This window comes from Podarcis muralis, chromosome 13 (assembly GCF_964188315.1).
Source record: "Podarcis muralis chromosome 13, rPodMur119.hap1.1, whole genome shotgun sequence".
Taxonomy (NCBI): Eukaryota; Metazoa; Chordata; class Lepidosauria; order Squamata; family Lacertidae; genus Podarcis; species Podarcis muralis.
In genome coordinates, this window is record NC_135667.1 from 10,547,596 (window position 1) to 10,559,215 (window position 11,620).

The following is an 11,620-nucleotide window of genomic DNA, read 5'->3' on the forward strand; positions in this document are numbered from 1 at the left end:
ACCTGAAGCACCACTCCTGCTGCCGCCGCGCCGCCGGAACACGATTTCTGTTCTTATCCTGAAGCAAAGTTCTTAACCTGAAGCACTATTTCTGGGTTATCGGAGTCTGTAACCTGAAGCGCATGTAACCTGAAGCGTATGTAACCCGAGGTACCACTGTATTTACAATATATCACGATTGCAATGTTCCACCTCCACCAGCAGAGGCAGCATGTAAAGTTTAGTTGCTGGGAATCACAATTCCCTGTGTTGCAAACAATTATCAGTAATATCCAAGGCAACACGATGACCAAGTACAACAATGCGATGTCAATATAAACTCTTTATATAATCTATGCAGAACATTGAATAGTATGAAATATATGAAATATGCACTTTCTGCAAAACCAAATAAACAAATAAACAGAAATCTTATAAATCTCTGAAAATCACAACATATGCACTCTTGGTGGATTCTCTTGAAAACATAGAACCAAATAAACGTAAGTCTTATAAGTCTCTGAAAGTCTTTGTAGACTATGCAAGTCTCTGAAAGAAGCAATGGGCCAGATTCTTATCTGGTGAAAACAAGCCATAAATTCTGTGATTTTCAGAGATTTATAAGAATACTGGGAATCACAGGTGGGCAGAATGCCATTGCCCTCAGGTCCAGCTTGCAGGCTTCCAATAGGCATCTGGTTGTCCACTGGGAGAACAGGATTCTGAATTAAATATAGCTTGGGCCTGGTCCGGGAGCCGGATTCCTTTTTATGTACTTTGTAAATATTCCAAAGTGCATATTATATATTCATTCATTCATTCATTCCCTATAGCATTTGATATAAATGGAAATCTCTAAGACAGTTCTAATATATATATATATAGTCAGAAGAAAATTATCCATAGCAACTCATATGAAAGCACAACAGGAATCAAGCAAGGCTCATTAGAAACAGAATAAAATGATATACAATAGATAAAACTGAGTAGGGTGCAAAAAGAAGAAAAAAGTTGAATGATTAAGAATTGAAGTCCCAAAAGGCTTAGGGCAAACCAGTGGCTCTCAATGTTTTCCCTCTGGGCCACACTTCAGACTAAAAATTTGCTTGTGCCACACCAAATTATTTATATTTATTGATAAGAAATACAATGGAAAACACAACTAGGATTGTCTTCCGTATCACTTGTTGTTCTTGCTCTCATATTGAAAAGATATACATCCATATTCGGCAAAAAAAAAAATAATATTTTGATACTATGCTACACTGAAATGTTTCAATGTTTCTTTGATGGTCCTTGAATCTTCCACACTTGCCGTTCTCTCCTGCCACAGCTCTGTGGCGTGCCAGGTCTTTTGAGAACCATGTTGGAGGAGTAAGTTTGTTACACAGGAGCGCTATACAGTTGTACCTCGGAAGTCGAACAGAATCCATTCCGGAAGTCCGTTCAACTTCCAAAACTTTCAGAAACCGAGGAGCAGCTTCCAATTGGCTGCAGGAATCTCCTACAGCCAATTGGAAGCCGTGTCAGATGTTTGGCTTCCAAAAAACGTTTGCAAACTGGAACACTCACTTCTGGGTTTGCAGTATTCGGGAGCCACAACGTTCAACTCACAAGGCGTTTAGGACCCAAGGTACGACTGTATATAAATTTTAATTGCACAGCCCATATTTGCCACTACGTGATCAAATAGCACCTGAAAACAGAAACAGTCTGGAAGCACCCTGAGTCATGAAGGCAAAAGGCAAAGTAAAACCAGCAAGGTACAGATTGAAACCACGGTGGCAGGAAACTCTGCAGGCATCTTTTTCTGCAGCCAGCTCCCGTCTTCCTCTCACTGTGTCACTCACGGCACAATAGTAGATGCCAGAGTCACTCAGTGCTGCTGCTACCTTGGTTAGGCGGGATGTTCGTGAGGCCGGATCCACGTCCATGACAAACTCTCCAATGGAACTTGAGCCCATGTAGCTGGACCCTAAAGTAGCCACAGCCCCCTGAGCATCTGGTGCCTGTTTGTACCAAGACATCGTGTTATGAGATGTGATGTTCTGCTGGCAAGAAATCAGGAGTTTCTTTCCTTCCACCAAGGCAAGCTGCGGAGGCTGGAGAACCTGGGAGGAGACCCATCTGTGAGCAACTGCAGAGGGAGGCAGAGAAATGTTGTGAGGGGAGTGAATGCAAATTCATACACCCCAGGAGAAAACTGAGCTGAGTGAAAGTACATTTATATAGTCCCTAGTCCAACACACTAAAAACTGCACCATGCTGGTTCTTTTCCAAAGGTGACACACTTTAAAGTTACTGGGAGGGTGCGTAGAAATGATTTTCAGTAGCTTAGAATTTTGTACCTATCCACCAGGATAAAAAGCACACACAGGCTTTGATTCCTCTCTTTCTCCTCTTCCACACATCTCTGCCTTTCTTGTGCTTTACTCTTCTAGCCCTATATCTGTCTGTCTGTCTGTCTGTATAAATATAGTAAAGGTCAGCATCATTTTTCCTGTTGCTGTTGTTGTTTAGTCATTTAGTCGTGTCCGACTCTTCGTGACCCCATGGACCAGAGCACGCCAGGCACTCCTGTCTTCCACTGCCTCCCGCAGTTTGATCAAACTCATGTTGGTATCTTCGAGAACACTGTCCAACCATCTCATCCTCTGTCGTCCCTTTCTCCTTATGCCCTCAGTCTTTCCCAACATCAGGGTCTTTTCCAGGGAGTCTTCTCTTCTCATGAGGTGGCCAAAGTATTGGAGTGAATGCAAATTCATACACCCCAGGAAAAAACTGAGCTGAGTGAAAGTACATTTATATGTCGTAGACAAAGCTGAGCAGTATGCAAAAAGAAATAGAAAAGTTTTAGAATTAAGAATCGGAGTGGTATAGTGATTGAAGGTATGAGAGAAGGGTTCAAATCATCAACTCAGTCATGGAGCTCACTGGGCAACTTCAAGCCAGTCACTACTTCTCAGCCTAACCTTCCTCGCAGGATTGTTGTGGGTGTTCATAAGGAAGAGGAGGACCATGCATGCAATGCCTTGGATAAAAAGGTGCCGTATAAATGCAACAAAAACCCAAAGAAACATAGAGGTCCTTCTGAATAGAGATGGGGGAGAAATTTGATTTGGTTCACATTTGAAAGGCATTTTCTGAAAGGCATTTAAAGGTGGTTATTGCCTTTTAAACCACCTGTGGGAGAGACAGGGGGAGAGAGAGATTGGTTCCCCTTGGCTCAAATTCTGATACCATCCAAAGCTGTAAAGAGGCAGAAACTTTGCACACCTTCCTGTCAGATTTAGTGGAGAAGTAATATGGATCCTAGAAAAAGTAGTTCATTGAAAACCTTCTATAATGTCTTCCCAGACGTTGGATAACTTTGGACATTCTGAGCCTAATACCAATTTCTCTCCCTGGATCAAGTTCTCCCTTTTGGATTATTATTATTATTATTATTATTATTATTATTATTATTATTATCATCATCTTCTTCTTCTTCTTCTTCTTCTTCTTCATTATCATCATCATCATCTTTCTGAATGGGCAGAAGTTTACCTACCACCAATTCAGGAAGTGAGTACACTTAACCATCTTTTAGTATTTTGTTTCTGAAGTTTTTTCTTATTTTCAGCTTATTTAATTATTGTATTTGAGCAACAGACAACAGAGAGAGAGAAAGAGGACTATGAACCTGACAAAAGCAGTGCTTATTTTCCCATGACAGCATCAGAGTATCAGGACATCATTGCGGCATGCAGTTATCCCAGTCCAGAGATTCCAAGTCAAGCCAGAAAAAATAATACATCCAAATTTCTCCTGCAAAGTCTCTCAAAGGTTCCTCCACCAGTTTCTCCACAATATTGCATGTGAGGAGACTCAGTCATCCCTGGTCCATCCTGCCAATTGGCAATAATTGAGCCTATGTTCCTATGTCTTCCTGATCTCTGATAACACACAAATTATAGGTTAGTTTCTCTATGAGCAATGTTTCCAAAAGCTGACCTTATCATTCTTCCATTGTCATTTTGTTTTCCTTCAGGATTCTCCTTGTGCCACCTGTACAAGGGACAAGGTGAGAGAAAAGTAGATGTGATCGTTCTTACCTAGGAGAAAGAGTGCAGCAGGAGAAAACTTCATAGTGCAATGCAGAGTTCTACTTCAGCAATAAATCTCACAAACACTTAGCTCCTCTAGGTTGAAGTTGAGAAGAAGGTTCCACATCACAAGGGGTCGGGGGGGTGTATACTGCGGATGAAACTCAGGAAAGATAGAAACCACTTCCTTTCTTAACTTACAAATACAACCCTACAATATTTGCTTAGGAAGTTGCTCTTTTTTTTTACTTTGGTCTTCCACTAGCATTAGAAAGCGTTTCATGCCTTCCTCTGGTTCACAAACATTGGGTACATGAACACGTTTTCATTTCTGTCTCCCCGCCGTTTTCTTCCTATGGATGAGAAACGGGGGCTTAAAAAACTGCCTCGCCTCTGTCTGCATAGAGATGCAGGTCATACTCACGTTGTACATTTAAATCACATGGTGTGTCCCCCAAAAAAATCCTGGGAACTTTGGCGTGCTTGTTTTCTCCTGCTCTTGAGAATAGGACTCGAGGCGATGGCTTCGAGTTGCAAGAAAGCAGATTCCGACTCAACATTTGGAAAAAACTTTCTGACGGTAAGAGCTGTCCGGCAGCGGAACAGATGTCCTTGAGAGGTGGTGGACTCTTCCTTCCCTGGAGGTTTTTAGGCAGAGGTTGGATGGCCATCTGTCAGAGATGCTTTAGCTGAGATTCCTGCATTGCAGGGGGTTGGACTAGATGATCCTTGGGTCCCTTCCAAATCTAAGATTCTATGATTCTATGAAATTGCAGCTCTGTTGGGGAGGCAGGGAGCTACGCTCCCTAGGAATCTTTCAGGGGAACCATGACTGTTAAGGCGGTATAAATGTGCATTAAATTCAAGGTGTGGGTGGCACCTTAGAATTTGAAGCTAGAAGGTAACTTGGAGGTCATTTAGAGCCAGTGTGGTGTTGTGGTTAAGATCGGTGGACTCGTAATCTGGTGAACCGGGTTTGATTCCCTGCTCCTCCACATGCAGCTGCTGGGTGACCTTGGGCTAGTCACACTTCTCTGAAGTCTCTCAGCCCCACTCACCTCACAGAGTGTTTGTTGTGGGGAGGAAGGGAAAGGAGAATGTTAGCCGCTTTGAGACTCCTTCGGGTAGTGATAAAGTGGGATATCAAATCCAAACTCTTCTTCTTCTCCAACCCCTTAGCCTAGCACATCTCAAAGTGAACAGGAAGCTGAGAATTTCAATTCCAAGAGTGGTTTAGCGATCCATCCCTTCTCTCAGGAAACTCGGGCAATTGTAGCTCTGAAAGGGGAACGCAGGTTTCTTAACAGCTCTCAGCAGCCTTAACAAACTACAGTTCACAGGATGCTCTGGGGGCTGTTAAAGTAAGGTTACCAGACGTCCAAAAATGATTTCTTTCAGCTTCTGCCTTCTGGAAGAAGGGACAGGGTTATAAAGACTAGGACTAGCCACCTGAGAAACAGTTTCTATTCAAATGCGATTTTGGTTTTAAACGCAGTGTAAGGTAGTCTCTATGTGAGTATATTGTATTTAATTATGGGGTATCAGAGATTTTAGGGGGCTAACCAGGCTGGGATAGCTGGGATAGCAGGCTTGTTGGTTTTTGAATGTCTGGTGTAGATTTTCAATTTCGTTGTTCTGTATGGGACAATCCTATTTGTAAAATGATTGTGATTTATATATGATGCTAATTGTTAAAAGTGAAAATGATTTAAAAAAAAATAAAAAATAAGATATTAAAGTAAAAGGTTTAATATCAGCAAGCAAGAACAATCCACAATTCAGTTCTGGTAACTAGTTGAATGAGGAATTGTCAAGAACTGTAAGGCGGAAACCGAGATAGTTGCCTTCTATTCTCTCTCTCTCTCTCTCTTTTTCTCTATCGTTTCATGGCTGAACATATAAATCTGGTTCTCTTCTCTCCACTGAGGTGAGAAGCCCCAAAACTAGAGGGAGTAAAAGGCTACCATGCTTACCTTTGTACCTTACGGTTGTGTCCCTCTGGTGGATGGTTTTAACATAACGGTCTGGCAAACGTTGCAGAAGAAACGATGTGCTGTGGAGATGGAAGGGGTGACTCTTAACGGATGGCATTCCTCTGGAGGAATTCATGTGCACACTGACATTTAGATTATAAGGTTACCAGATTTTTTCCAATGAATCCGGGGACACTTTAAATAAATAAATAAATAAATAAATAAATAAATAAATAAATAAATAAGTGAGAAAGAGACAATTACAGTGGTACCTCGGGTTAACCTTAAGCACCACTTTAGCTAATGAGGCCTCCTGCTGCCGCCGGAGCACGATTTCTGTTCTCATCCTAAAGCAAAGTTCTTAACCCAAGGTACTATTTCTGGGTTAGCAGAGTCTGTAACCTGAAGCGTATGTAACCCGAGGTACCACTGTATATCCTTACATGTTTTTACCTGGCCAGAATGTGTCCTTGGCTCTCATACTCAGAAAGCAGCTCAAAACAGCCACCAGCACATGAATAAAAAGCAATATAAATAAGAAGGACATGAGAAGAGCCTTGCAGGATCGGGCCCATCTAGCCCAGCATCCTGTTCTCACAGTGGCCAGCCAGAGGCCCTTTGTGTGTTCAGACCCAGAGACCTCCCCCCTAAATAAACACACATTTGACTCAAATTTTAGTTTTGGTTTTTGGCAGAATTTAGGCCACAACTTTATTGATTATAGAAAGTGAGTGGTTGCATAGGCTCTGGTTTGACTAGCTCCCTGCCATGCAGGTAGCGCTGACCCTGAGCTCTACCATAAGTCAGCCAAGGGTGAAGACCTGAGGTCGGTGGAAAGCCCAGCAACGGACTATGTCCACTCCCCAGATGCTCCCCTGGACTCAGGCATGGGCACAACCCCCTCTCTGGGGTTGACCAAACCAAATTGAGTCCCTGGATCCCTTTAACGGAATACCCTTCACATAGGGATGGCGAGACCGGTCTCCCATCCCTATCACCTGAACGAGTGCCTATCTGCAATCATACAAGTTGTGACGATCAGGCAAAACCCAAATGGCAACAGCCAATCAGCCAAGTTGGGGAAATTCCTGCCGTGCCTCTGTCCCAACAACAGACGACACATGACGGCATAGCAAGTTCAATCGCAAAATGCCCTAAATATAGGGAGAGGCCCTTTGTGGGAAGCCCAAAAGGACCTGAAGGAGCATAAGAGCACAATCTCCTCTTGAGGTTTCCAGCAAACAATTAACTAAAGGAAACATCAGTTAACTACAAGAAAAAGGAACCCCCTCCGAAGTTGCTGACTTCTCTCTATGGCTTGCAAAGTCGCTGTCTTTAAATTTATTTATTTTTCAAGCACCAACGAAGGGCAAAGATTGCTGCCGCAATCTTGGCATGCAGAACACACACATGGACAGCAGCGATCTCCCCCATGTTGATGTCCCAGCTGTGGGCCCGCCTTGCCCGCTTCCTCTCCTAGTCCTCCTCCTCCTCTTCTCCCCCCCCCCACCCGCATGTAAAAAGAGTCAATGCTTTTATCCGCCACACTCATTCACCTCCCGTGCAGCCACCTCCTGTCCCCCTTTCAGCTCCTCCATGTCAGAATCCTGTGCAACACGGAAAGAAAAGGGGCTTGTGTAGGAGACAATGCCTTGGGGAGGGAGAGTGAGCCGGGGGAAGCAAGGATGGGGTGGCCTTGGTGGTGGGGAATGGGGGACTCCAGCCAAAGCGAGGGGGAGGGGGAGGATGGGAGGGGAGAGAGAGAGAGAGAGAGAGGTAGCTTCAGCTCACATCTCTTGCCAACTCCAGTTGCATGCGGTGAAGATGGATATGGCCAATTTGTATGGCCCCAGGAAACCAGCGGTTGCTAAAAGGGATGGGTCAGCTCCAGAGCAAGAGGGGGAAAAGGAAAGGGAGAGAAATAAAGGGATGTGGTAATAGCAAACAGAGGAGTAGTAGCGAGGGAAGAGGAAGAGTTTAGGCTGCATATACAACGTTCATTCAAAGAACATTTATAACGTATCGCCGCCGCCGCCCCCCGGAAAAATCCGGAGACCTCTACAATCGTACCTTGGTTGTCAAACGGAATCCATTCCGTAAGTCCGTTCGACTTCTGAAAATGTTCGACAGCCAAGGCGCGGCTTCCGATTGGCTGCAGGAAGCTGCAGAAGCCGCGTCAGACGTACGGGTTCCAAAGAACGTTCACAAACTGGAGCACTCACTTCTGGGTTTGCGGCGTTCAGGAGCCAAAACGTTCGAGTTGCGAGGCGTTCGTCAACCAAGGTACCACTGTTACAAACGCTTCAGGTTACATACACTTCAGGTTACAGACTCCGCTAACCCAGAAATAGTGCTTCAGCTTAAGAACTTTGCTTCAGGATGAGAACAGAAATCGTGCTCCGGCAGCAGGAGGCCCCATTAGCTAAAGTGGTGCTTCAGGTTAAGAACAGCTTCAGGTTAAGAACGGACCTCCAGAACGAATTAAGTACTTAACCCGAGGTACCACTGTACTGTGTTCCTCAGAGAGCTACAGTTCCCAGGATTCATTTTTTGTTTGTGTGGGAGGGTATGTTTTAAATACCGTATATGGCGCGTCCACAGTTGAGTTACTCCTCTCAGGATCTGGGTTCAGAGGGAGTCAGATCTCACGACCGCACACAAGGCACATTCGTGGCTTTGCGGAGTTCAGGCTTCCCGGTTCAAATGAAACCCTGGGCACTTCCAGACAAGATAAGGACTGAAAAACCAGGTAAATCAGGGCAGCCTAAGTCAGGAAGAATCAAGTTTGTTGCACGAATCTTTCAAGCTGATGTTCAGAGAAGCATAAGTGCATGCATTTCCCCTCCACCGAACCTCTTGAGATTGTCCTCAGAGTTGCTATAGATGCAATTGCACAACCTAACCACACACACACACACACACACACACACACACACACACACTGAGCCCAGCCCATGTCCAGGTAAGCAGCAGTGAGGCTGGTAGCAATGGGGGGACGGGACCCCAGCTTTTGACAAACCATGCTATTGAAGCCAGGGCACGGCCATCTGAGATGAAGCGGGAGGTGACTGAGACAGGGACTTCTTGGTGGTGGTGCCCTTGGAATTCAGAGACTCTGCTGGCACTCATATATTCTTATATTTTTTATTTACAGACCCTCCAAGCTGGACAAATGGGTCTTTACCACAAGGGCCCACTTGTTAGGATTTTGATCTATTTGTTGTTTTTGTGTTTTCAACTGTTTTTAGTTATCTTTTGTGTAAACGCCTTGAACTGTTGCTGGATTAGAAGGCACTTAACAAATAAATAATAATATTTTTGCTGCCAGGCAATTTTTTTTAACATTCTCTTTGATATGCTGAGATGTGTGTCTGGCTGGGAAGCGGAGTTTAAAATAGTTTTTGATGTTGGCCATTGTCATTGCTATTTATTTGTTTATCATTTTCAACCCGACAGATAAACTGTTGTTTTTAATTGTCATCTGAACTCCTTTTTACTGTTGAAGCATGAGCTATAAATTTTTGCTAATTAATTTCTTCATTCATTAACATAAGAGTGACTTACCTGTTGAACTCATCTCCAAGTAAGATGTGCTCAGAGCTACGTGGTAAGAATGGAAATGGAAGAATTATTATTCAATCAATTAATCCTCTTTTGGGGTTAATAACAATGGCAGTTTGGTTTTGGGGGTTTTTTTGTCTTGTTTTTAATTGGACTGAATTGCTAACATCTCCGGACCCAGAGGTGCAAAGGAGATTAAAAGAAATAATGATAATGAAAAAAGCACTGGAAAATTAGAGTTTGCTTTATTTGTCTTTGGAAAGGCAAAGGCCGAGTCTCTGCTTACATTTAATTCTGACCCTCAGGGGTTCAGGTGACTGAACTTACCAACCGATACAATAAGACGAAAGAGGGATAGTGGAAAAGGAAGGGATGAAAAGAAAGAAAGGAGCCTTCTCCACTCTTCCTAATTTTCTTGGCGCTTTCGGAGACACGACAGAGATCCCTTCTCCACCCCCTCTCAAAATCCTCTCCACTCCGCCACACACAGAAATATCGTCTCACAAAGGGGCCCGTATTCTACCTCCCCCCAGAACCACTGAAGTAAAAGTCTTTGCGCCTTTGTGCTGGGGATTCATTAACATTCCCGTGGCGAGCTTCTCTGAGGATTTTACTTTTGTAGCTCTGGGGGGAGGTCAAAAGGCCACAGGGAAGAGGTAAAAAGGAGGCAGGGATGGTGTGGGGCAAAAAAGAAAAAAATTGAGAGACCCCGGAGGCGGATGGGGGGGGGGAGTCAAAGATGTTGGCTTTCAAAGGGGGATGGGAGAGAAGGATGGAGCCTGAAGGAGGTGCATAGGACAGATGGAGAGAGAATGGTGAGGTGGTGCCTAGAAGTGTGGGGAAGGAAGGAAGGAAGGAAGGAAGGAAGGAAGGAAGGAAGGAAGGAAGGAAGGAAGGAAGGGTTTTATGGGAAATGAAGGAAGGAACATAAGAACAAGAATAGAACGTGTGAGCACAACATCGCTTTCCCTACTTGTGATTCCCTGAAACCGGTACTGTATTCAGAAGCACTAACAGTGAAGGTAGAACAATAGTCATCATGGCTTTTATAAGCACTGATAGCAACATCCTCCATAAATTTGTCTTGTCCTCTTTTAAAAGCTTTGGAACATCTTTTTTTTTTTTTTTTTTTTTTGCAAAAAGCCACAAACAAGTGTAACAACAACAAAAATCAGCAGGAAAATAAATAAACAAGGTTGGAAGCTTCAGCCTCACCAAGGTTCCTAGGGCTGCCTCCAACCCAGTAATGACTTGTGCCTCCTCAGTCTCCTGCCCTCATTTCCCTGGGTGCACCAATCCCAAATGTGCTCTGTAGGCTTGGGGGAATCCCCAGAGCAGATCTGGGGGTGGGCAGGGGAGAAGAGGAAATTCCTGCTGCAGAGGTTTGCAGAAGTCAGTCCGTGCACTGAATTAGTTTGACGGAACACCCAGTGATGGAATCTGGAAAGATCCCTCAAAAGCAGGAGCGTTCGTGGAGCACATCACATGGTTCACGAGATTCCTCCATCGGCCAATATCTACCAAAGAAAGGTGTGGTTACCAGGTGCAAGAGGGTCCCTCTATTTGTTTTCTGCTTTCCATTTTATGAGCTTCAAAGAGCACAGTCAGTGATCAAGCTTCTTATTCTCTGATGAGGACCTGGGAGACCAGGGTTCAATTGCTTAAACCTTCTTATGGCCTAGCCTACCTCATAGGGTTGTTGTGAAGATAAACTGGAGAGAGGAGAACCATGTACCTTGTGCCTTGAACGTAAGTGCCTCGAAGGATGGTTGGGATATAAATGGAATAATATATAAATAAAAATCCCATATTTTTCTGCTCGTTGTAGATCAGAAACGGACCACTGGTGATTATGGGCTCCACCATTCAACTCTTCAACTTGTCCATATTTTATGGACAACCAATGCAACACAAATACAAGTGAGGAAGGGCTGACAAATTTCAGACCCTACACTACTATCCCATAAATGTTCTGGAACCCCATGAAATCTCAGCACCCCTTTAATGATCTCTTCCTCATCT

General features: G+C 44.0%; 1 long non-coding RNA gene across 1 annotated transcript; it reads right to left on the bottom strand.

The window, feature by feature from the left end:
* Positions 1-1,927: 1,927 nt before the first annotated feature.
* On the bottom strand, positions 1,928-7,773 carry LOC114582427 (uncharacterized). Its single transcript, XR_003703451.2, has 4 exons — positions 7,594-7,773; positions 6,038-6,232; positions 3,973-4,026; positions 1,928-2,116 (listed from the first exon to the last, which is right to left on the bottom strand). It is a non-coding gene; the product is annotated as an uncharacterized LOC114582427 (long non-coding RNA).
* Between the last annotated feature and the right edge of the window lie 3,847 nt (positions 7,774-11,620).